At 46.2% G+C, this 26,798-nt stretch overlaps 6 pseudogenes; all 6 read right to left on the bottom strand.

Moving 5' to 3' along the window:
• Nucleotides 1-11,171: 11,171 nt before the first annotated feature.
• On the bottom strand, nucleotides 11,172-11,290 carry LOC143937378 (5S ribosomal RNA; annotated as a pseudogene).
• A 321-nt stretch (nucleotides 11,291-11,611) lies between these two features.
• On the bottom strand, nucleotides 11,612-11,730 carry LOC143936747 (5S ribosomal RNA; annotated as a pseudogene).
• Nucleotides 11,731-12,049: 319 nt separating this feature from the next.
• On the bottom strand, nucleotides 12,050-12,167 carry LOC143937665 (5S ribosomal RNA; annotated as a pseudogene).
• A 101-nt stretch (nucleotides 12,168-12,268) lies between these two features.
• On the bottom strand, nucleotides 12,269-12,387 carry LOC143936760 (5S ribosomal RNA; annotated as a pseudogene).
• Nucleotides 12,388-15,385: 2,998 nt separating this feature from the next.
• LOC143936877 (5S ribosomal RNA) lies at nucleotides 15,386-15,504 on the bottom strand (annotated as a pseudogene).
• Nucleotides 15,505-26,653: 11,149 nt separating this feature from the next.
• On the bottom strand, nucleotides 26,654-26,772 carry LOC143936922 (5S ribosomal RNA; annotated as a pseudogene).
• Nucleotides 26,773-26,798: the final 26 nt, after the last annotated feature.

The following is a 26,798-nucleotide window of genomic DNA, read 5'->3' as shown; positions in this document are numbered from 1 at the left end:
GCGGTGCTCAGACATATAGGTCTCGGAGATAGAATGTTCAATTGGATACGACAAATTTACTCGAACCCCACTGCGCAAGTGAAGGCGAATGGTATTCTCTCATCGCCCTTCGCTATTGCTAATGGCACGAGACAGGGGTGTCCCTTATCACCTCTGCTCTTTGCCCTTTCGCTGGAGCCTTTTCTGTGTACGGTGCGACTGAGTGCGGACATTCAAGGCCTTGTAGTTGGGGACATACACTGTAAGATCGCGGCTTACGCAGATGATCTGCTGTTTATTTTGTCCAACCCCACAATCTCCCTCCCCAACCTTCTTAAGGAATTTGGCGTATACGGTGGTCTATCAAATTTAAAGATTAATTTTTCCAAGTCGGTTGCCATGGGAATTGCCGTGCCTCCGCAAGCTGCGCTCGCCATGCAAACGCACTTTCGCTTTAAATGGACGAGTGAGGCGTTGAAATATTTAGGAACTCTCATCCCACCAGATGTTAGGCGTACTTTTGCTTTAAACTTCCCATCTGTCCTGACGAAGGCTCGAGTCTTGTTGGAGAGATGGAACAGTGGTTTACACTCCTGGTTTGGCAGGTGCAACCTACTAAAGATGTGCATTCTACCTAAATTTTTGTATCTCCTTCAGGCTCTCCCTATTCATATACCTCTGTCCTTTTTCAAGCAAGTCCACACGATGTTCGCCCGTTTTGTCTGGGCGAATAAAAAGCCCCGTATCAGCAGGTCCTATATTTCCCTTCCGAAAAGACAGGGGGGTCTGGCGCTACCGGACGTCAGGCGATATTACCTAGCCTCTCACTTGGGCCGCATTCTGGACTGGAGGTGCAATGGGCGCTCCAAGCTCTGGGTGGGTATTGAGCAGGCCCAAACGAACCTCTTGCTACAAAACACGCTTTGGTGTTATGATTCCATTTCTGGGGAGTTGAGGAATCATCCCCTTATAGGCACCACCCTGCGACACAGCCGTCAGTGCGCCTTTCGGCTTTCCCTTACATCAGCTTATTCTCCACTATATCCGGTGTTGGGCAACCCGGAGTTCCCGCCGGGAATGGAGCCTCATGAGTACGGTACTTTGAGGGAGGCTGGTCTAGACTACGCCTCGGCCTTCGTGATAGACGGGCGTTGGCCCTCCATAGCGGAACTGACTGCTGTGACGGGGAGATTCCAACTTCCTTTCTGGAAGGCGATACGATTACATCATTTTCTCCACTCGCTACCCAATCCTAGAGGCTTCACCAGACCACCGACGGCATATGAGGCGTTGTGCTTGCATAATGACTCAATATCAAAAACCCTGTCCACCATGTATTCCATGCTGAGCAACGCCTCGTCGCCTCCACAGCTGACCTATCTTGCTGGGTGGGAAAGGGACCTCAACCGCACGTTCTCAGAGGCACAAAAACAGAAGATTATCAGCTGCGCCCTCCAAACATCCACATGTACCAGAATACAGGAAACAAACTACAAAATCATGACGCGCTGGTACCTCACACCCTCTAGACTGGCCAAGTGTTTCCCAGACACCTCAGACCGCTGTTGGCGGTGTGGGAGGGAGGAGGGCACTTTGCTTCATGTGTTCTGGTCCTGTCCCAGCCTGCAGGGTTTTTGGAGGGAGGTTAGGCGCATCACTCAAAAGTTCACGGAATACGAAATACCAGAGGATGCGGCTTTCTTCCTTCTTCATTTGACCGAAGTCCCACTCAAAAAATATAAAAGATCGCTGACCCGCCATTTGCTCAATGCGGCAAAGGCCTGCATACCCCTACGTTGGAAACAAACTTGCCCCCCCTCTGTGGTAGACTGGCTGAGGAGGGTGGAGGAGGTCGGTAAGCTGGAAGATCTGGTCCTTACGGCACAACACAAACATGAGAAGTATTTGGAAACCTGGACGCAATGGAAAATCTTCATCTATTCGGATGAAGGGATTGAACTGCTGACTTCCTAACCAAGCATGCACAGTCTCCATCTCTGCAGACCTAGATACACTGATTGTTCCCACACTCGCCCTGGCTGCTTTTGGCCTGTCTTTGACCTCCCCTCCTTCCCTTTCCTTCCACTCCATTTGTGTGTCCCCCCCCCCCCCCCCACATTCTGTTTCTATCCATTTTCCCGCTAATTTTCTCAGATAATGGAAAACGTAGGGATGGAGTCCAGCTACCTTCAGACTTAGATTAACCGGTTGACCTTTATATGCCAACAAGTTTTTTGCACTTGGCCTGCAACATAACGGTTTTATTGTATTTGAGCTGATGTTTAATGCCATGTACGATATGCGACTTGTTTTCACAGCTCGCACTTATGTTTATTTTCTATGTATCGCTGGGATTCCATCCCTTTGTTGGTGTTTAATAAAAATTGTATATTTGAAAAAAAAAAAAAAAACTGTCATCTTGATTGAACACAACCTGCCAAACCATGACGGAGGGTTATTCGACCATCGTTTGAGATCTGCAGAGATTTTTTTAAATAGTGGGGGGAAATTATGTTTATACAATGATGTAAGAGTAGGGGTCAGTGTGATACCTAAGTATGGTAAGGCCTTGTCTTGCCATTGGAAAGGAAAAGAGCTCTGTAATGCTCGGACTATGTGTGGTTGTAGGGATACGTTAAGTGCCTGAGATTTGGAGTGGTTTACCTTTAACCCTGAGAATGTTGCAAAATGTTGCAATACCCCGTGCAAAGTAGGTAAGGAGGTGACTGGGGAGGAGAGGAGCAGTAAGATATCGTCTGCGAACAAAGCGCATTTATGTTCCCGTCCGCCGCTTTTAATACCCAGTATGTCTGGATGTTCCCGGATTTTAATTGCCAATGGCTCCAAAGCTAAAATAAACAATAGGGGGGACAGGGGGCACCCTTGGCGGGTCCCCCTGCGTATGTAGATGTTCGGTGACTGGTAACTTTTGATCATTAGATTCGCCGTGGGGGTGTCATAAATCATTTTAAGCGTGGCCAAGAAACTCGGTCCGAATCCATATTTACCCAAAATAAAGAATAAATAATTCCAGGACAAAGAATCAAATGCTTTATGCAGGTCGAGAGAGACCAGTAGTGCTCCTCTCTGTCCCCCTCCATCCCAACCTGAATTCAATGCTGAGATAAGATCAATGACACGTCTGGTCTGATCTGGGGCTTGTCTAGTAGGGACAAACCCAGACTGGTCCGGGTGAATATAGTGTGCTAGGAACCCATTCAAACGTGTAGCCATTATCTTGGTGATTAATTTAAGGTCCACGTTGATTAGAGAAATGGGCCGGTAATTTGTGCAATCACCGTGGTCCTTGTTTGGCTTGGGAATTACATGTATGTAAGCCCTATTCTCGTGTGGAGGCAAAGGGCAGCCCCTACGTAACTCATTGTAGAAAGAGCAGATATGAGGAGTCAGAATCTCGCTATATTTGCGGTAATAGTGGCCCGAGAGACCATCCGGGCCCGGCGATTTTGACGGGTGCAGGGATTTAATGGCCGCCGCTATTTCCCTCTCCGTAAACTCTGACTCCATTATCTCCACATGATCTCTGGATAATGTGGGGAGCGGTAGATCCTGCAAGAATGCTTCCGCCTCCTGTACATTAAGATCATTGGGAGAATCGTACAACTTAGAGTAGAATGCGTGGAATTCCTTCATGATGAGCTGAGGATTTTGGGAGGCGTGGCCATTTTGTAATCTCAATTTGGGGGGTGCTGGATTAAAAGGTCTTGGATTGAGTTTCCTCGCCAGTAGGGTGTTAGGCTTGTCGCCGAGAGAATAGTACCGGTGCCTATTCCATCTGACGTATTTGTCCGCTCTTGTTCTGAGGCTCAGATTTAGAGCCAAACGCGCTGCGTCAATCTGGCTCCTAAGATCTGTTTGCGGGTTGGATTTTTGTGCCTGAGTTATGTCTAACAGCTCCTTCTCTAGCTGCTGAATCATCCGGTCCCTTTCCCGTTTGATTCTGGCAGATAGTTGTATTAGTTTGCCCCGAACAGTGGCCTTATGGGCCGCCCACACTATGGAGGGAGAGGTATCCTCAGAGGGGTTGTCATGGAAATAGTGACGTAAAGTTTTTTCTATCTCATCAGCAACGAATGGGTCATTCAATAAGGATTCGTTCAATCTCCACGCGGTCGAGCACGGTCTGGCCCATAAGCCCGTTAGGACCACCTGGACCAGAGAGTGGTCAGACCATGCCACAGGGATAATTTTTGACTCCAAGACATATGGGAACAAAGGGGACAGAGTAAACAAATGATCTATACGGGAGTATGTTTTGTGCACTGGAGAATAAAACGTATAATCTCTAACAGAGGGGTGTGCATTGCGCCAGAGGTCAATGAGGTCATAACTGTGCAATAAACGAGCTATTTCGCAGCTGTGTTTTGGGGCGTGTTTCAGAATAGGCTTCCCCAGGTTAGACCTATCCAAGGTCCGATCCAGGGAAGCATTGCTGTCGCCCCCGAACACTACATGACCGGCTACATGGGGCATTACCACCTGTAACATTGCCCGAAAGAAAGATAATTGACCCGTATTAGGGGCATAGTAGGAGAGAAAGGTGACAACGCTGTCATCTATCTTCCCGACCACCAGAATATATCGACCTTCCCTATCTTTTATAACATTTGTTGGAGTGAAAGGGACGCGTTTCGCAAAGCATATGGCCACCCCCCTTTTCTTATCGGGTCCACTAGACAGGTAAGCTGTGGGGTATCTGGCATTCAGATATTTGGGGGCTGAGTTCCGTGAGAAGTGTGTCTCTTGTAATAGTAAAACGTCCACCCCCATTTTATGGTATTGGTGAAAAGCCTTTGCTCTCTTGGTCGGAGAATTAAGGCCTTGTACATTATGTGTCACTATGGAATAAGTCAGTTGTGGATTATTGGCCATGATGGTTTAGCAGGTTGTACTCACTGTGTTGCCGCTGGAGGCGGACCCCGCCGAGGCCGTCAGGATTTCTCGGCCGGATCCAGTCCCGGAACCAGAGCACATCCGTAGAATAAGAGGTTGGAGAAAGTAAAGAAAAGAGGAAAGACATAAGGTTAGAAGTATAACAATAACAGTAGAACTGCGCATTCATTGCCACCGCAAGGATGGCAAAGGTAACTAAAGTTACAGCTAAAAGTAACCCGTGCACTGTCTGACAGTGCACCTATTGGGGCACCAAGTCCCCTTTGTTTGTCGTGGAGTTGTCCCCACTAATAGTGTAGTAACAAGTCCACCACGAGTGGCGTGCGCCCTCCTCCGGCTCTGAAAACACGGCCGTTGAAGGGGTCAGGCCAGGCCGCCACCGGAATCAAAGCATGCTAAAAAAAACAAAAGCAAGGTAAAATTAGGGAGCATAACATAAGGTTTCGTCATCCTCAAACTATTTGGAAAAGGAAACGAATAAACTGGAGTAAAGTAGCTCCCCAGGCAACCGTGAAACAGCATCCCCCCCCCCCCAGAAAAAAAAAAAAGAAGGGATAATATAAAAAGGGAGTAGAAAAAGCCATCATCACCACATAGAGGAACCATAACTTCGCTCCGTCTAGGGGGGGGGGGGGGAACACCCAAAAAAAGAAAAGGAAAAATAGTAAAACAAAACAAGAAAAACCCTGAAGAGTCACAGGACAGCGTCCGAGTCCCTGAGACATATCAAGTACAATTTTGGAAGAGGCCCATCAGGGCCGATTTGGGGTATGGAGGTCCCATGACAAGTCAGGTGACCGACTGAGACTTCTTGGCCCTGGACCTGCCTTGCCGTGACCACAAGGGGGACACCGGTCGACTCTCGTCCATAGGGGTGTTGGGGGCATGAGGTTCCTTAGGAAGCAAACCCAGATTCTGGAGCAATTCCTCACCAGACTGGAAATCAGTGAAGTAGTGGGTTTTACCCTTGTAGGCGAATGTCAATCTGAAAGGAAAAGACCATTGATACTTGATGCGGTGATCGATAAGTTGAGTCAGAAGCGGTTTTAGTGTTCTCCTCTTTTGGATCGTCGATGGAGCTAGGTCCGCGAAAATCTGGATCGAGTGTCCCGCCATAGAAATGTCTCCCCTCTGTCTTGCTTCCAACATTAATCTTTCTTTAATCCGGTAAAAGTGAGGTTTGACTATCACATCTCGCGGTAGTCCATCCGCTCTTGGGGCAGTCAGGGCCCTGTGAACCCTGTCCAGCTCTAGCTGATGGGGGGAGATATCTGGTATCAATTCCGTCATCAGGGCGTGGATCGATTCTTCTAAGTTCGTCTCCGTCTCTGGGAGGCCTCGTACTCGAAAGTTGTATCTCCGAGATCTGTTCTCCAGATCTTCAATCTTTGCGTTCGCTTGGTCAAGTTGGTCTTGGAGAGATGTAATCATTCTAGAGTTCTGGTTCACACGCTTCACCGTACCATCCATTTTAGACTCAATGGTGTCTAGCCTTTCTCCAATGTTTTGAAAGTCGTCTTTTATGCCTGTTGTAATTATATCACATGCCTTGGACAGTTCTTGTTGCACCAGGGCAGAAAATCTGGCCAACAGGACAGTGTCCCCCGAGTATGCAACTGTAGGGGTGGGGTGCTGGGCAGGCCCGTCTCCATTTTGACTCAACACAGCCTCAGCCATTTCGGCCATCTGCCTGTCTGTAGAAGAGGCTGGGGAATCTGTGAACCGTAGAGCTCGTTCAGGGGAGTCTGACAGGGGAGACGATTGAGGGTGTCCCCTCTGTGAGGAAAAAAGCTCTTCCTGGGACTGGGATGAGAAGGGATCCCTGTGGACTTCAGCCTGGGTGATAAGGCTAGAGCGGGGCAGTGTTGTCAGCAGGGCTTGTCCACCTCCTCGCGCTGCGCCCCCCCTCTCCCCCTCCTGCATGACTTGAGGGGAATAGGCATAGGCCGGATCACAGTCTGCTTCTGTGGGGTCCAGTGCTACCTGGGGTCGCTGGATGTTAGGCCTGCTGCTGTCTGTGATCTCTTCTCCTCGCTGCCACTCAGTCTGTGTCAGACGCTGCCGAGGGGGTTGTGGGCTGCCTCTCTGAGTGGCTCTCCTCCCGGGCGCCATTTTGGCCTGCTGTGAGGCCTGTGAGGTGCGGGACTTACAAGGCTCCTGGGGATGTTTGCGCTTCTGTGATCTGTTCCCCGTCGCTCTCCGCTGCATCCTCCGCTCGCGGGAGTCTGTCTGCAGATCCGGCGGCGTTCCGGTCGTTCCCCCTCGCTAGTGATAGCTGAAAATAGCCGGAGGAATGCGGAGCCAGATCAGAGCATGTCCGATCGCGGCGCCGCGCGCATGCGCACCTCTTGTTCTAATTCTTTACGCACTACTTCGTACCCCTCTTTGTCCTGTATTAATTCTTCATTTAATTGCCACGAGAACATTTGTCTATGTACGCCAGGGAACGACATTCTCAACTTTACGGGGGCGTGGTCTGATAATGAGGTTATTTCAATATTAGTTTCTATTACATTTTCGAGTAGTCTATGTTCCACAAATATGTAGTCAATTCTAGAGTACGTCCCGTGCACGGGGGAGTAAAATGTATAGTCCAATATCCCCACATGCTGGGCCCTCCAAGCATCTACTAACTGGAGAGTGTTCAGACTATGTTTTAACTTTTTTAGTTGTACGTTACTTGTCCCCGGTGCACCCGACGTACTATCAATTCTAGATTCCAGGCAGAAATTAAAATCTCCCATCAAAACTACATAGCCTTCTTGGAACTTCTGTAATTTAACTAAGATGCCCCTTAGGTATTTTATTGGGTTTTTATTTGGTGAATATATATTGACTAATGTGCATCTCTTGTTACCCAGCATTCCCTTTAAGAAGAGATACCTTCCCTCTGGATCCGTCTCTCTGGCCTCTAGGGTAAAACGAATATATTCCTTGCAAATCCAATTGCTACCCCTCTCCCTCTATTTGTTATTGTGTCACCATAATACCAACACGGATAATCTTTAGAGTAAAGCCTAATCTTTGAGACATGGGATATGTGTGTTTCCTGTAGGGCGACCACCTCCGCCTCATAATGCTTTAATTCTTTCAAAATTTTTAACCGCTTGTTGGGTGTGTTTAACCCTTTCACGTTATATGTTAAAAAATTAAGCGCCATTGATAAAATAGATCAGGACAAGCTTCTTTTTTTTTTTTTCCCTGTTTTTTGAACAGCACTAGGCCCAACTACATTAGCCATGTTTTCCTTACCTCTCCTAGGAGGGTTCTTTACTGACATTACCCCTGACCTACATCCGGCCTTAGACTTATTGATTGGCCCGGTAATCCTGACCATCTCTAAGTCTTATTAGATCCGAGGTGGGGTACAGTGTTTTGCCTCCCCCCCCTCCCTCCTCAAGATTATAAAAGGGAGAGGAGGGTAGGGGGGGTAAACCCTCCGTGCCTATGCCAAGACCACCTTACCACATCACGTAACTCCCCCCCCGGGATCCCCCCTCCCCCCACCACACCCCCCAACCCTCGTCTGTCCAGCCTGGTAGGGCTGGAACCTGGATCCCCAGTCTCTCACAGAATCCAGCCAGCTCTTCTGGGAATCGCAGCCTGGCTGATCTGCCATCTTTAGATCCTACAAGACATGCCGGGAACCCCCAGCTGTATCTTATGTTCTGTGTTCTCATCTGGTCTAACAGAGGTTTTAGGAGCCGCTTTCTGGTCAGTGTTTCTGAGGCAAGGTCTGGAAAGACTTGTAGATCTGCCCCTGCATATTTCAGTACTACTCTCCCCCTTAATTTTGACCATATCTCTTCTTTGTCTTCACAAAATCTGAATCTGACAATAATATCACGTGGCTTAATGATTCCCTCACTCCTTATTTTGCCAATACGGTGAACCCGTTCAATCTTTGGGAATCCGTCCTCTCCTCTGTCCAAGAGTGGGTTAAATATATTTTTGATAATTTCCTTTAGGTCTTCTTGTTTATTTTCAGGTACCGAGCGTATTCTCAGATTTTGTCTGTGATTCCTGTTTTCTTGATCTTCAAGTTGATATAAAATTTTCCTCTGATTTTGGTATGCTATTTTAATTTGGTTCTTTACAATACCTAGTTCCTGGGCCTGCCTTTCCATACTTGCCTCTACTTCTTCCACTCTATTTAATAAATGTCCCAAGTCCGATCTCAACATACCAATCTCCGATTTTATAGCGACTTCGAGTTTTGAGAGCATTTCTCTCAGTATTCGCTGTGTTATGGATTGATCCTCCCCCTGATGCTCTTCGTTTTTACTTAATTCCATTTCGCTTTCAGTTGTAAAATCGTCGCGGGAATGGTCCCTGTTTTTTTCGGGTTTTTTATCTAGTCCCTTCTTCTTCTCAGGTTTCGGAGGTAACCTTTCCGACCCCTCTCCTCTTGGGCTGCCCCCTTGGGTCATATATTGTTTAATTGTACAGTCTGCTGCTGTATTTTTTGGGGTTTTAGGCCCCCCCCCCGAGCGTTTTGTTTAGAGGATTTACTAATTTTATCTTCCTTCACCACGCTAGATTGATTCGCTCGTGTGTTATCTTAGCGTCTTCCCCTGACACGGAGGAGCGTAGTATACTGGGTCCTTTTAGGGTTCCCCTTATTGTCTTTTCTATGAACAGTTGGGGGTTATGACTTTACTTTTCACCCAGTCCACTTATTGATTCTGTACAGACCGCTCCTCCTCTTATTTGTTGGGCCTGTATAACTCCCTTAGGGGCGTTTAGGGAGGGTGGGCCGTTCACACTGGGACTTATGATGCACTGAGTTTTGTGATATTAATCACAGGCCGATATAATTATAATCTATTTAATATGTTAATCTTTAGGTTTGAGGTAGGCTGTATTACCAATTGGCTCCTATGTCATCTGGTATGTTATCGAAGCAGTAGAATAAATTTGGGTTTGTCTCGCCAGTTAGTAGGCCCCAGGGTGTACTGCGCCATTGGTGGGGGTATAGGGAGAATATGGGAGATAAGGAGGACAATAAAAAAAAAAAAAATAATAATAAAAAAAAAAAAAATACCCCACTTTCCCCTTTGCCCTCCTGTTTTCCCTTTTTCAACCCCTTTATTTGCCACTGTGAATCCAATTACAAGTATACCCCTTTTCAGGAACTTCTGGAGTATTTAACAGCCTTTAGTGTATATCGCTTTACCTCCTATTTAGTTTGCCTGAACAATACGATCCTTCAACCAAAATTAGACCTTCTTCTCTACATTTGAACCTTTGCATATAAATTCAGTACACATTTCCAGACCTAAAATGACCAAGAAAAAAAAGGGGAAGACGGCCTCTAAGGTGCAGTTTGTATGTATATACTTAATGCATTAAAAGCGCCCAGTAAGAGAACTAGTAGCACCACATAGCCCAGCATGACCCAATACAACACAACCTGGCCCAAGTTAGACAGCAAGATAGAATGGCAATACTACAGAAAGCCCAGTTTCTTATCTGCTCAGCGTTGCTCTTCCTGGTTCTGGTCCTGGTTCTTTCTTCCTGTGTGTGTCCTCATCCCTTCTCACTCGCTTGCAGGAGTTTAGGCTATGGCTGGGACTCTGTGCAGCGATGGACGCTAAGGAGATCCGACCGGAGGGGGGGGAGGAGGGGGAGCGGGGGGGAGGAGGCAGACAGCGGTCCCGCCGTTGTATTTATTTCCCGTGCGCTAACTGGCAGGCGGGCGGGTTCCGGAGCGGTGACGGGCAGAAGAGCCGCAGCATAACGCCGGAGCCTCTCACTCTCCGGCTAAGTTACGTGGAGCGCACCGTCTTCCCGCTCCGGCCGGCTTCACACTAATCCCTCCCTCAGCCTCTGCGTCCTACGTCATGACGCCTGCTACGGATCGCCTTTCTCCAATCCAGGTACTAGCAAGGCCCAACCCTGTTTATCTTCTGAGATCACAGGAGATCGGGCGCTTTCAGGGTTATGTGCCCATAGGCAATCTCTTTGGGCATTCTCAACCCTCTTGACAAATGCCAAGATAGTCACCTTGAGATACAAGCGAAAAAAAACAGGTCAATGTCAATAACATAAAAAGAAGAATACGGCACCTGGTATTCCAACGCCATCTCCCATCCAGGTACTAACTAGGCCCAACCCTTCTTAGCCTCAGAGAAGAGAAGAGATAGGGCTCTTTCAGGGTGATGCTGCTGTAAGCGATCTCTTTGGGCACTCTCAACCCTCTTGACAAATGCCAAAATGGTCCCCTTGGGAAACAAGCAAAAAAAAAAAAACGAATCAACGCCAACAACATAAAAAGAAGCCTACAATAACTGGTATTCCCAGGTGGTCTCCCATCCAGGTACTAACCAGGCCCGATTCTTCTTAGCCTCCAAGATCAGACGAGATTGGGTGCTTTCAGAGTGATGTGGCCATAGGCAATCTCTTCAGGCACTTTCAACCCTCTTGACAAACACCAAGATGGTCACTTTGGGAAACAAGCGAAAAAAAAACAGGTCAACGCCAACAACATAAAAAGAAGTCTACGACACCTGGTATTCCCAGGCGGTCTCTCATCCAGGTACTAACAAGGCCAGACTCTTCTTAGCCTCCAACATCAAACGAGATCGGGTGCTTTCAGGGTGATGTGCCCGTAGGCAATCTCTTCAGGCACTTTCAACCCTCTTGACAAACGCCAAGATGGTCACCTTGGGAGACAAGTGAAAAAAAAAACCAGGTCAAGGCCAACAACATAAAAGGAAGCCTACAGCACCTAGTATTCCCAGGTGGTCTCCAATCCAGGTACTAGCAAGGCCCAACCCTGTTTAGCTTCTGAGATCAGAGGAGATCGGAAGCTTTCAGGGTTATGTGCCCATAGGCAATCTCTTTGGGCATTCTCAACCCTCTTGACAAATGCCAAGATAGTTACCTTGAGATACAAGCGAAAAAAAACAAGTCAATGTCAACAACATAAAAAGAATACGGCACCTGGTATTCCAACGCCATCTCCCATCCAGGTACTAACTAGGCCCAATCCTTCTTAGCCTCAGAGAAGAGAAGAGATAGGGCTCTTTCAGGGTGATGCTGCTGTAAGCGATCTGTTTGGGCACTCTCAACCCTCTTGACAAATTCCAAGATGGTCACCTTGGGAAACAAGCGAAAAAAAAGAAAAGGAATCAACGCCAACAACATAAAAAGAAGCCTACAATAACTGGTATTCCCAGGTGGTCTCCCATCCAGGTACTAACCAGGCCGACTCTTCTTAGCCTCCAAGATCAGACGAGATTGGGTGCTTTCAGAGTGATGTGGCCATAGGCAATCTCTTCAGGCACTCTCAACCCTCTTGACAAACACCAAGATGGTCACTTTGGGAAACAAGCGAAAAAAAAAACAGGTCAACGCCAACAACATAAAAAGAAGTCTACGACACCTGGTATTCCCAGGCGGTCTCCCATCCAGGTACTAACAAGGCCCGACTCTTCTTAGCCTCCAACATCAAACGAGATCGGGTGCTTTCAGGGTGATGTGCCCGTAGGCAATCTCTTCAGGCACTTTCAACCCTCTTGACAAATGCCAAGATGGTCACCTTGGGAAACAAGCAAAAAAAATAAAAATAAGTCGGAAGCTAGAGACAATACGGCCCGAGTCCTCAATTTAATCCATGCGGCGCATGTACAGGGAAGGCCCTTGCTTATGTTGTCAATGGACGCGGAGAAGGCCTTTGACAGGGTGGCCTGGCACTTTATGCAGGCCACCCTGGAACATATAGGTCTTGGCCTCAACATGATGAGCTGGGTAATGTCGCTTTACTCCATGCCGTCGGCAGCGGTACGGGTGAACGAGTGGTGCTCGGACTCTTTCCCCATCACTAATGGGACGAGGCAGGGGTGCCCTCTGTCTCCCTTAATTTTTATTCTGACACTGGAACCACTTTTGTGTCACGTTCGGAATGACCCAAATATTACTGGCATATCCAAACCCTCGGCATACCACAAAATTGCGGCGTACGCTGACGATCTAATTTTTTCCGTCTCCAATCCACACATTTTGCTTCCCAATATACTTGCGTCTCTACAGTGACACGGCAGCCTATCAAACTATGAAATCAATTGCGCCAAGTCGGCTGTATTGAATATATCGGTCCCGGATGGTGAGGCCAAGAGGCTCCGCTCCGCTTTTCCATTCTACTGGGCTGAAAAATCTATACGTTACCTGGGCGTTGACATCGCAGCGGATTTAGCGCAATTGTACCCGCTTAATTTTGTCCCTCTCCTGGATAGACTGAAATCTGATTTGGGAAACTGGCATGCTTTAACACTGACCTGGTTCGGGCGCTGTAATGCATTCAATATGACGGCCCTCCCGCTGATCTTATACATGTTCCAGACATTACCGATCCGGTTACCCCCAATTTTTTTCAGACAACTGCAGGTGCTGCTCTGGGACTTTATTTGGGTGCGCAAACCGCCCAGAGCCCATTTGCAATTGCTTGCCAGACCAAAGGACAAGGGGGGGGTCTGGGTCTCCCAGATCTCAGACAATACTACAGAGTGACTCTGCTAGCGAGAGTCGTTGATTGGCATTGCAATGGCCCACACAAGCAATGGGTGGAGATGGAGATTGAGGATGGATCCATTCCCCTATTGACCTCCCCGTGGCTCCTGTCCTCCCTACCAAAAGACCTCAGAAGTCACCCCGTAGTGGGAGCTACGTTGGCTGTTGTGCGGAGGTTGTTCCGCTGCACACACATTGCTCCCCTGCCATCACCAATGACTCCGGTTATAGGTAATCCAGACTTCCCACCGGGATTTACCAACAAGAAACTGCGACAGTTGACAGTGGTGGGAAACAGCGTCTGGGAGAGGTGTGGCCCTCGGGAGGGCTCCCGACCATGCAAACTGTTGCCGAGCTTTGTGACCCTCTGCTTGACTTGTTTAGTGCTTATCAACTTCGTCACTTTCTTCTGGCCATACAAAGGGCCCCCTACACTCCTAGAGACCTGATGCCCTATGAATCCATCTGTCACAAAAGGGAACCTGTGCGACACACCCTCTCCCTCCTGTACAACCTATTGAGTAGTCAGGAGGAGGAGTCGACCCCCACCATTTATCCACAAATGGGAGAGGGACTTAGGCATCACATTTACCCCACAACAGATAGGGAAGATCCTGACCTTAGTACATAAAGCTTCCATCGCAAACCAATATCAAGAATCAGGATACAAGATAGTCTCACGCTGGTATAGAGTCCCATACCTTCTGAATAAAATGGATAGATCGATCCTGGATGTTTGTTGGAGGTGAAATTCTGATACGGGGACCATGGGACACCTTTTCTGGGCATGCTCGGCCTTGAGGAACTTTTGGGTTCCCAGCAGCATGCCTTCTACACTTGACCCAACAGCCTGTTCGAAAATACAAAAAAACCCTCACGATGCAACTCCTGAATGCCGCCTGGGCCTGCATTCCCGCACTGTGGAGGCAGCCTCAGCCCCCATCCAAGGTGCTTTGGTATTCCAAAGTCAATCATATTCTCCGGATGGAAGAATTGACCGCCACCCTTCACAACACTGAAGAGGCATTTAGTGTTACATGGAGGTCCTGGAAGTATTTTACTGGTACTCGAGACTACATTCGGGAGGTGAGCAGTGCCTCTGTCCCAGAAAACAACTGAACATCTAACGTTTACCTACGTAGGCCATGTCTGCCCTGGGTGGCATTCCCCCCCTCCCTTTTTGTCTTTATTTTTCTTTTTTTCCCCGCCGCCATCCCCCCACCTCCTCTCTCTCCATCTTTGCACTCTCTTCTTCCCCCGTCCTCCCTTTTGACTATGCCTTGTCTCCTTACTAGCCTTCGGGACCCAGAAGAACCCCAGGGTTCTGGACATGACCGGCTCTGGAAAACCCAGGCGGTCTCCCATCCAGGTACAAACCAGGCCCAACCCTGCTTAGCCTCTGAGACCAAACGAGATTGGGCGCTTTCAGGGTGTTGTGCCCGTAGGAAATTTCTTTGTGCACTCTCAACCCTCTTGTGCGCTTTCAGGGTGATGTGGCCATAGGTGTTCTATTTAGACACTCTCAACCCTCTTGACAAATACCAAGATGGTTATCTTGGGAAACAAGTGAAAAAAAACAGGTCAACGCCAACAACATAGACCCTGGCGGTCTCCCATCTGACCCAGACCCTGCTTAGCCTCTGAGATCGGGCCCTTTCCGGGTGATGTGACCTCAGGCGAACGCTTTGGGACATACTCAAAACTCTTGACTGATGCTAAAATGGTCACCTTGGGAAACAAGCAAAAGAAAAACAGGTCAAAGCCAACAATATAAAAAGATTCCTATGGCACCTTTAATTAGGTACTATCCAGGCCGGACCCTGCTTAGCCTCTGAGATCAGATGAGATCGGGCGCTTTCAGGGGGATGTGGCCCTAGGAGATTTCTTTGGGCTCTCTCAGCCCTCTTGACAAATGCCAAGATGATCACCTTGGGAAACAAGCGGAAAAAAAAAACATGTCAACGCCAACAACATGAAAAGAATCCTATGGCACCTGGTATTCCCAGTTGGTCTCCCATCCAGTTACTAATCAGGCCCGACAATGCTTAGCCTCCGAGATCAGACAAGATCAGGCACTTTCAAGGCGATGGGGCCATAGGCGATCTCTTCGGGCACTCTCAACCATCTTGACAAATGCCAACATGGTCATCTTGGGAAACAAGAGAAAAAAAACAAGTCATTGCCAACATTGGAGGCTAAGCAGGGTTGGGCAATCAGTTTCCTTGCCTGAAATAGGCATCTCAGAACTGCCATCTGGCTACTTCCCGGGAGCATAATAGGTTCTATATAATAAGAACAGATGTAACATCCTCTGTGAGGAGAGCCACAATTCACCACAGGCAGGATTCCTGTGGCCAATTATAGCTCAGGGGGTTTAGAACACACCCCACACTATATAAGGCCGCCAGCGCGGCGGCCTTGTATAGTGTGTTGCGGTGGTCAGGGAAAGAGGACGATAGGCAGGGACAGTGTCTTTACTGCTTGGGAACCTAGCACTGTTACAGTGGGTGTTATGTGCCTCCTGCACAGTACACACCTGAAGCTACCCTTTATTACTGGTGTTCAATTTCTGCAATACATGCATCTGCAGTGCAGAAGTTAGAGTGGGTGTTGTGTGCCTCCTGCACAGTATACACCTTATTGCTGATGTTCTGTTTCTGTAATACAGGAACCTAGCACTGTTACAGTGCTAGGGTGTACAGAGAAGCTGGTATATATAGAAGACTACAGCATACAGAAGAAAGGCTAGTGAATACAGAATACAGACTCATGTATGTAGATAGGCTTGAGTATACAGAGATGCTAGAGTAAACAGTGAGGCTGGGGTACACAGAGAGGCTAATTTAAAGAGAGGCTAGTATATACAAAGATGTTAGTGTATATAGAGAGGTTAATGTATAGAGAGGGTCGAGAGTATACAGAAAGGACAGTGCATATAGAGAAACTAGTGTATACAGAAGACAGGCTTGGGTATACATCAAAGCTGACAGTGTATACAGAAGACTGGGTAGTGCATACAGAGAGTCTAGTGGGTAAAGAAGACAGGCTGGTGTATTCTAGCTAGTTTTTACAGTCTAGTGTATACAGAAGACAGGCTGTGGTATACAGAGTGTTTAGTGTATTCAGAGAGTCTAGTGTATACAGTCGGTGAGTGTATACATAATACTGGCTAGTTCAGACAGTGTTTACAGAGATGCAAGGGTGTACAGAGAAGCTAGTATATATAGAAGACAGAAGAAAGGCTAGTGAATACAGAATACAGACTCGTGTATGCAGATAGGCTTGAGTATACAGAGATGCTAGAGTAAACAATGAGGCTGGGGTACACAGAGAGGCTAGTTTAAAGAGAAGCTAGTATATACAAAGATGTTAGTGTATATAGAGAGGTTAGTGTATAGAGAGAGTCGAGTGTATACAGATAGGACAGTGCATATAGAGAGACTAGTGTATACAGAAGACAGGCTTGGGTATACATCCAAGCTGACAGTGTATACAGAAGACTGGGTAGTGTATACAGAGAGTCTAGTGGGTACAGAAGACAGGCTGGTGTATTCTAGCTAGTTTTTACAGTCTAGTGTATACAGAAGACAGGCTGTGGTATACAGAGGGTTTAGTGTATTACAGAGATGCAGGGGTGTACAGAGAAGCTAGTATATATAGAAGCCTACAGCATACAGAAGAAAGGCTAGTGAATACAGAATAAAGGCTGGCTTCTACGGAGAGACTAGTGTATGCAGAACACTATCTAGGGTATATAGAGAGGCTAGATTATACAGAGAGGCTAGTGCATAGAGTGAAGCTATTGTATATAGAAGCCTGGTTAGTGTATACAGAGAAGCTAGTGTGTACAGAAGAAAGGCTAGACAGGCTATAAAGAGAGACAAGTTTTTACAGAAGACAGTTTGGGGTATACAGAGATGCTAGTTTATACAGAGAGACTAATGTATACAGAAGGCTAGGGCATACAGAAGACAGAAGACGGGCTACTGTATTCAGAACATAGGCTAGTGTATATCGAAGACAGGCTATTGTATGCAGAAGACCGGCTAGTGCTGGTGTATATAGAGAGGCTAGTGAATTTAGAGGGTAGGCTAAGTGATAACACAAGACAATTTGGGCTATACAGAGACATTTCATAATTTCATCTAGCTCACATCTCTAATGGAGTTTGTCTCATTGCCATGTTATGCCTTTTCATTCTTATGCTAAATATAGATCACTACACGATTTTAATCATCCACATCAACCATGCAATAAAACTACATACATCAAAATAAACCATGTACTCTTTTGCTCTATTTTGCATATTTGTAATTCTCCACATCAACTGTCACATTGAGTATGTGACAGCCCTGACACACCATCCTGACTTATTTTTCTTTATTTCTTATTAGAAATAGAGAGTACTATCTCAAAATCCGCTTACATCTATTCACTTCGATGAGTTCTACCGCTAATTGTACGGTAATGCAAAATGTTCACAAAACCATCCATTTTCTACCAGACATGCTGCACATACTAAGAGTAATGTAACTATCGCTCGCTAACGATGTAAACAGTGTTATTGCTTTTCTGACATTAACCGAGTATCTCTGACATTAACTGAGTATCTCTCTGCACTTTGATCTTATTAATAATAATAATAATAATAATTAAAATAATAGGATTGTGTAATGCAAAGATCAACTAGTCTAATATAAGCTTTCTCATTGGTACCGGCATTTCCTTTAAATTTAGACTAACGCAACTATTTCTCGGCCATTTTCAAGCTAAGCTTTCAATCTCTTACCTTTGAACAGCGATACTTCCTCCCTACAACATTAAGCCATTTAAATGTCCCATTGGTCGCCTATATTATACAGCTCTCTAAAAAGCCTATATGTAGAGAATAAAACTAGTCTTACATCTTAATAAAACAGTTTTATTGCTCAACCAGTATCAGCTGTCATGACAAATAAATGTTTCCACTGTTTGACTCTATTTTCTGTATTACTTCTTTTTCTCCACCTTAACTGTCACAGTTAAAACACAGTGACAAAACATTTCTTTTTACCGCAGCAAAATGTGAGAAAAGCAGTGTAAGCCGTCTTTCTGCCATATGCTTCAGAAAATTAATGTACTGTGCTTATATTTCGTTTTATGTTGCAACCATCGAATCTCATTGCTATTCCGACATTCTGCCTTAATGAGGATATTACTTTGCAACTATCTCTTGATCCCTTTTGTGTATTCACTTTATCTAGACCTATATATACTGCCTCAATATTTTCCTAATTTGTTTGGCTATACTTATTATTATTATTTTATAGAGATTACAATCTCTAAATCATTGTAATAATAACTTACAGAATACTGAATAATGAATAATGTCTACAGCTAATTTTACGTTAAAGGAAAAGTCACACAAAACCATTTTTTAAAACCTTTTACACACTGCACATTAAGAGTAATGCAATCATCTCTCGCTACCTCTATGCAATAGGATTCTCTTTCTGACTCTATTTTGTGTATTACTTCTTCTCCACATTAACTGTCACACTGATAACCATTTGTAACAGATAACACTTGCAACACATTTTTTAACAGCAGCAAAATGTGAGAAAAGCAGTGGGACTTGATTGAGAAGTGGTTGCAGTAGCAAAGCATAGCAATACAGTTTGATTACATTAATAACACATAATGCAACTATTTTACATTCACATCATGCATATATCTTAATGTAAGCTGTCTATCACTATTAATGTTCATGGTTACTGATACATTATGCCGATAAACAGTGGAAACGGAAAACAGTCAGTGTAAGCCGTCTTCGTGAGTAACAAAATTAATGGAACGATTTACACGTTGGAATTTTCAAGCTACGTCAATTTACTCTTAAATACCCTTTAGCTGCTTAGCTCACACTTTGCTGTATGTAGCCGCGTTTTACATGTAAGTAACCAATGGGGATTGACATTTCGTGTCCATCTCACATCTCTAATGCAATTTGTCTCTTTGCCATGTCATACTTTGCCAGTTATTATACTTTCTCATCCGATAGAAACCTAGTCGTTGCTGATTTTTCATGATTACAGCAATCATCTCATCTAATTGCTATTCCGACATTCTGTCTTGGTATTACATTGCAACGCTCTATTGAACAATGTAAAGGTATTATGCTTTCTCATCCTTGTGCTATATTTGGGGTATATTCACTACATGATTAAAGACACGTAATGAACCTGATTGATAAAAACCTACACACATCGTTGCTGTTATTTCGTGTATTTCCACTTAAACCCGACCTGTATATACTGTCTCAATATTAATTTTAGAGTTATTTTGCTATATTTATTATTAGTATAAACAGATTACTATCTCTAAATCCTGGTAAACCAGCTCACACTAAACCATCTATTTTCTACCTTACACGCAGCACATATTAACATATTAACATTTAGCCGGTATCTCTCTGCAATAGTAAACGAAATGTGAAGATCACTCATCTAATATCGTCTTTTCAGTGCTACCGGAACAACTTTTAAATTTAGAGTAATGCAACGATTTCTCAGTTTTATGAAGCTACTGCAACTAACGCTTTGGATCTCTTTCCTGATAAATTACGCTCTGCAATATTAAGCCATGTAAATTGTCCTATTGGTCTGCTAACAATGCTATGTATATTAATACAAATCTTTCAAAAGCAATATCGTCTCACTGCAAAACTTACACTCTGCATAATATATATGAATAATGCGAATAATGATAATAATGCTAATAATAAAGTCGTCTAAAACTCGGCTATAAGTAGAGAATAAAACTATCTTAAATCAAAATAAACCATGTACTGCCAAACCAATAACGGCCAATTACTTAACGTCTATCAGTCAATGACTTAACAAAATAAACTTAGCACTCTTTTGATCTATTTTGTATAGTTGTAGTTCTCCACATTAACTGTAACATTGATATCACCACTGACAACACACCACTTTTTAACAGCACCAAAATATGAAAAAAGCACTTTACATGTTTCAGAAGTAGTTGCATTAGCAAAAAATAAAGTCCTGTCTTCTTTATACGCTAGCTTTTCTTTATACATTAATCTCTCTGTGTACACCAGCCACTCAATATAGACTAGCCTCTCTGTCTTCTATATACACGTGCCCGTAATCTATATACACTAGCCTGCCTTCTTTTTACAATAGTCTCGGTGTCCCAGCCTCTCTGCATACACTAGCCTCACTGAATTCCCCAGTCTTCTGTATACACAAGTCTATCTGTAAAAAAAAAAATAGCCGGTCTTCTGCATACTCTAGCCTCTCTGTGTAACACAGTCTCTCTCTGGATTCCCTAGCCTCCATCTCTGCATACCCAGGACCTTCCTCTGTATAATCTAGCCTATCTGTATACACTAGCCTGTCTTTTGTACAAATTAGCTTCTCTGTAGCCGGTCTTCTGTATACACGAGCCTCACTGTCTACTCTTGGTTGTCTTTTGTATACACTAGCATCTCTTTATCCATTAGCTCTCTGTATACCCAAGCCTCTCTGTATACACTAGTCCACCGGTATACACTAGCAAGTCTGCATACACTAGTCTTTCTTTGTAACCCAACTTCTCTCTCTGTATACCTTAGCCTCCATCTCTGCATACCCAGGACAATCTTCTCTATAATCTAGCCTATGTGTATACACTAGCCGGTCTTCTGTAGACATTAGCCTCCCTGTATAAACTAGCTGGTCTACTGTATACACTAGTCCGTCTGTATACACTAGCAAGCCTGCATACACTAGCCTCTCTGCGTAACCCAGCCTCCATCTCTTCATACCCAGGACGTTCTTCTCTATAATCTAGCCTATTTGTATACACTAGCCTGTCTTTTGTACACATTAGCCTCCCTATATAAACTAGCCGGTCTTCTGTATACACTAGTCCGTCTGTATACACTAGCAAGTATGCATACTCTAGCCTCTCTCTCTGTATACCCTAGCCTCCATCTCTGCATACCCAGGACGTTCTTCTGTATAATCTAGCCTATCTGTATACACTAGTGTATACAGACAGACTAGTGTATACAGAGGACCGACTAATGTGTACAAAAGACAGGCTAATGTATACAGATAGGCTAGATTATACAGAAGAACGTCCTAGGTATGCAGAGCGCTCAGCTTCAAGGTATGGCCAACGTGAGTAATATGAGGGACACACCTCACCCCCGCCCCCACCTACCAGATCTGACTTTCATCCCTTTGCCCTCTCTGCCCCGGTCATCTGGTGGCAGTTTTATGCACTCCCTGGCCCCCACCCATTCATAATCCTTACCGACCTTTCCTTCCGCTGCTCACAGGAACACACTGGATGACTTGTCTAATTAACCAACTTGTACAAGACACCGCTATCCTCCTGTCTGACACCGGTCCCCCTTGGAGGCTTTACCCCTCACTGTTTGGGTGGTCCCTGCCTCTCCGTGGATGCTCCACATATACCACAACGACATTGTCAGAGGGGCACCACTTGACAGGACACGGGGCTGTCATGCCGGTGGCATCTCCTATTAGAGGAAGGGATGATGGCAGGTTCTTTCATGTACAGACCAGGGCGGCTCATCTTCCCTTCTGGAGTCTTGACCTTAGATGGGGGAGTTGCACTTTGGGGGGTCTGAGTGATACCTAGTGCGCTGTACTGGAAGGGCTTGACATTTCCGCATATCTGTCCCCTCCCCCTGGTTGCGCCCCTCGTCCCCCCCTCTGGCTCCCACCTACTCTTTGCCGACATTGCCTTCTGCAGCTTTCGGGGACCCTGGATGACTTATTTATTGAGCCTATTGGTACGAGACACTGCTTCCCTCCAGGGTGACTCTGGACCCCCCTGGAGGATTTACCCCTTACTGGATGCTCTACACAGCCCCCGATGGCGATGCAGGAGAGACACTAATTGGCGGGCCCCAGGACTGCTGCTCGGGTGAAGTCTCCCGTTGGATGGAGGGATGGTGGCATGTTCCATGCACCAACCAGGGCTGCTCCACTTTCATCTTGATGTGGTGACCATGGAGGGGAGGAGTTGAAATTTATGGGGTCCGTTTGTTTGCTGGTGGGAGTGCGCTAAAGGACTTGACATTTCCGCATGTTTGTCCCCTCTCCCCTGTTTCCCCCCTCCCTTCTCCCCCCCTTCCCACCCTTCCCTCATTTCCCTCCCCCTTTCCCCCCTTCCACTCCCCCTTTCCCCCTTCCCTGCCCCTTTTCCCCCCGGGGCGTGGACGGGGGAGAGGGGGTAAGGAGAGGACAATCTGCCAAAGGGAGAAATGCATTTGTTCGGGGACTGCGTGTACTTTAGGGGTATGGGACGGGGGGTGGTAGATCCCATTCTGTGATGCCTTTTCTGTTGTGACGGGCTCCCTCGTGCATGCCTACGTTTAGGGCGAGCCGAGGAGACCCCTCAGTGCTGACAGTTATATGCTCTACCTCTGTTTTGGTTATACTATTGTTTTTTGGTTCTATGATGTTACTGATTGTCTTTTATTTGCATACCGGTATCAGATGTGACATTTACCACTGCCGGGACTGGGGGGACTAGGATTCGGGGGCTCCTTCTCCGACCTGTCTACCCACCAACCCAAGTAGGACAGCGCTTTAAACCCAGTGTACATCTGGTAAGCACTATAGCATAATTATGCTGTTTTAGTATACCCTTCCTGTACTGTTGAGTGCGGACAACCCTTAATTTCCCTCTCCCCCTGGGGTTGAGGTGCCCGGCCTCTTTTTCCCTTTACCTTTCCTTCCATTTGCCCTTCCTTTCTCCCCCTTAGTTCCCGCCATGCATTACCTACCCAAAACCTACCTTGGTTCAACTTTCTTTGCTTTTCTCTGACGTCCCCCTCCCCGAGGAGCAATGGCAGACTCAGTCAAGGTCACCTCTCTAAACGTTAAAGGACTGAACTCCCCTGAAAAACGGTGGATCCTCCTGTGAGGACTGAAGACTTCCTGTACTGATGTGGCCTTTATACAAGAAACACATTTTAAAAATACTAGCCTCCCCTTTCTATGGTCGAGATCCTTCCCTAAGGTCTACCACTCTACTAACCCCTCCTCTAAGACCAATGGAGTCTCCATTCTGATCTCTAGCAGGCTCCCCTGGGTTCTCCAGGATTCTCTGGTGGACCCTGGGGGCCGATATCTTTTTCTTAGGGGCCACATTGGAGAGCGCCTTTTTACATTTGCCACTGTGTACGCTCCCAATGATCACCAAGACATGTTCCTCAGAACTACCCTGCACAGATTATGTGACTTTCGGGAGGGCCAGTTGATATTAGGTGGGGACTTTAATGTCCCCTTTCGCCATCGGTTGACACTTCTGCCTCTTGCTCCTCGCTCCTCATTTCCTCTAGAAAGCGGATTACTAAGTGTTTACTGAATGACCAATTAGTTGATGTCTGGCGTCTGCAACACTCTGGGGAAAGGGACTACTCTTTTTGCTCTTCCCTTCACAAATCATACTTGAGGATAGACTTCTTCTTGATTCCACATGACCAACTGCACTTGGTGAGCTCTTCCTCCATCGGCCATATTACTTGGTCCGACCACGCTCCTGTAGCCCTTACCTACACCCTCTCTAGGAACCCCTCACCTAGGTCTCTATTCTGGCACCTTAATGAGAGCCTCCTCCAGATACCGGAAGTTTTAGCAGATGTGACCAGGGAATTGGACCTTTATTTCCAAGAAAACTAAACGCAGGACTGTGACCCGGGGATAATTTGGGAGGCTCACAAGTCAGCACTCCGCAGGGTACTTATCAGGCACGGGGCAGTCCCTTATACATATTGACCAGTTAGGTTTTATTCCCACCAGGGAAGATAGGGACAACACCATTAAGGTGCTTACCCTGATCCATAAAGCAAAGTCATCTGGGACCCCTTGTCTTTTCATGAGTACTGATGCCGAGAAGGCTTTTGATCGGGTCAAATGGACATTGATGTTCTCGGTCCTTCGCCATATAGGTCTGAGTGAACGGATGCTGGCATGGATAAGTATGATATACTCACGCCCTTCAGCTCAAGTCAAAGCGAATGGGGTTCTCTCATCTCCCCTTGACATCGGGAATGGGACCAGACAAGGTTGCCCCCTGTCGCCCCTATTATTCGCACTGTCATTGGAACCCTTTCTCTCCAAAATTCGACAAAACTCAGACATAACGGGACTCCAAATGGGTACTATTGAGTGCAAGATATCTGCCTACGCGGATGACATGCTGTTCTCGCTGACGAATCCCAGAGTTTCCTTGCCAAATCTCCTTCGGGAATTCCAGATATACGGAATACTTCTTGAAATCAAAGGCCATGGGGGTTACAGTCCCCCCGCAAACGTTAATAGACTTGCAGTCCAATTTTCGATTTAAATGGACCCATACAGCCCTTAAGTACTTAGGTACTTACATTCCACCGGACATCGCGTGTACGTTTATGTTGAACTTCCCCCCACCCCTTGTCACTAAGATCCACAGTTTTCTTCACGGGTGGCATTCTGGCCTCCATTCCTGGTTCAGGAGATGCAATCTCATTAAAATGAACATACCCCCTAAATTTACCATCTTTTCCAAGCTCTCCCGATCCAGATTCCAGTCCCGTTTTTTAAGCAAGCTCAATCCTTGCTCACTCAATTTAACTGGGCCCACACACAAAAATCCCAGACTTAAGCGGTCACAGCTGACATTGTCTAAACAACAGGGAGGGTTGGTTCTCCCTGACTTGCGACGCTACTACCTGGCCTCCCATCTGGGGCATGTATTGGACTGGAATCGAAACAAACTTTCTAAGCTCACTCCCGAATTCCGCTAAGAAGCGCCATGTGGTGCTATAAGTATTTACCCACAGAATTTATGTCACATCCCACTATAGGGGCTTAGTTGAAAGTCAGTCACCTGATCGTTACCCAAAACACACTCACGTCTTTGACTTCCCCCCTATTCCCTATACGTGGCCATCCAACCTTTGAACTGGGGACCCACTTAGAAATTCCAACCTAGACAATGCGTCTAAATTCGTCATTGATGGAAAATGGCCTTCTTTCTCAACCTTAACAGATCCGACAGGGCTTTTCCAACTGCCTTTTTGGAGAGCGGCGCAACGACATAATTTTCTCCATTCCATCCCCAATCCTCAAACGTTCGCCCGCCCTCAGACGGAGTTTGAGACTCTATGCAGGAGCGAAGGCCCTTTGGCCCACATTCTCTCTCAAACAGATTATCCACACTTAACCTGTCTGTCCAACTGGGAAAAGGACCTTAATTGCTCATTTTCCCCAGCACAGAGACAACGCATTATCACTTTGGCTCTCAAAATGTCGCTGTGCACGAAGATACAGGAGACGAATTTTAAACTTCTCACCAGGTGGTATTTGACACCATCAAAGCTGCAGAAATGTTTCCCCTCTTCCTCGAACATATGCTGGAGGTGTGGAGAAGAAGAGGGCACGTTGCTGCACATTTTTTGGTCCTGCCCCAGCTTGGTGGACTTCTGGACAGAGATCCGATGCATAACACAAAAATTCACAGACTTCTCCATCCAGGAAGAGGCTGCATTCTTTCTCTTGCACCATTCACAGATTCCCATTAAGAAGTACAAAAAAATCTATTTTACGGCATGTGATAAATGCCGCGAAATCCTGCATCCCTCTCTATTGGAAAAAATGTTCCCCCCCTTTCATTACTCACTGGCTTAGGAAAATAGAGGACATTAAAAAAAATGGAGGACTTGATCCTCACATCACAAGGTAAACAAGAATTTTTTAAACAAACCTGAGACATCTGGAATACCTTTATATTCTCACTGGAAGGATGTCGCCTGCTATTGCCTTAGTGCTCTGAGCTTTCCTTGACTGGCCCTATGGACAGTGGCTGCCATCGTGTCTCGTCCCCTCTTCTCCTTTCCTGATCTTTCAACCCTTCTCTTTTCTGCCTTCCTCCCCTATCTCTCACCCCTTCCACCCCCTCTCTCTTTTGCAAAAAGTGGAAAATTGGGAATGACGGCCCCACACCCCCCTCAGGATGGATTATGCCGGAGGGACCTGGGGTTTGTGTGACCCTGGATCTTGGTACAGTACTTTATCCGTGCCTCGAATCATTGTGATTGATGGAAGGCAGACTCACAGTTGCGAATATACCTGTATCAAGTATTGTTCAGCTGCTTTTTGCTCTGTATTTCTCTGTTGCATTATGTACTCGGGGGACCGTCTTCCCCTATTTGGAGAAAAAATTATATTTGAAAAAAAAAAGAAGCCTACGACACCTGGTATTCCCAGGCGGTCTCCCATCCAGGCATTAACCAGGCCCGACCCTGCTTAGCCTCCAAGATCAGACGAGATGGAACAGATTCAGGGTGATGTGGCCGTAGCCAATATCTTCAGGCACTCTCAACTCTC

This window comes from Lithobates pipiens, unplaced genomic scaffold, assembly GCF_037356315.1.
Source record: "Lithobates pipiens isolate NorthernLeopardFrog02 unplaced genomic scaffold, aLitPip1_a1.2 Scaffold_28, whole genome shotgun sequence".
NCBI lineage: Eukaryota > Metazoa > Chordata > Amphibia > Anura > Ranidae > Lithobates > Lithobates pipiens.
This window is presented reverse-complemented; position numbering and strand designations above follow the sequence as displayed.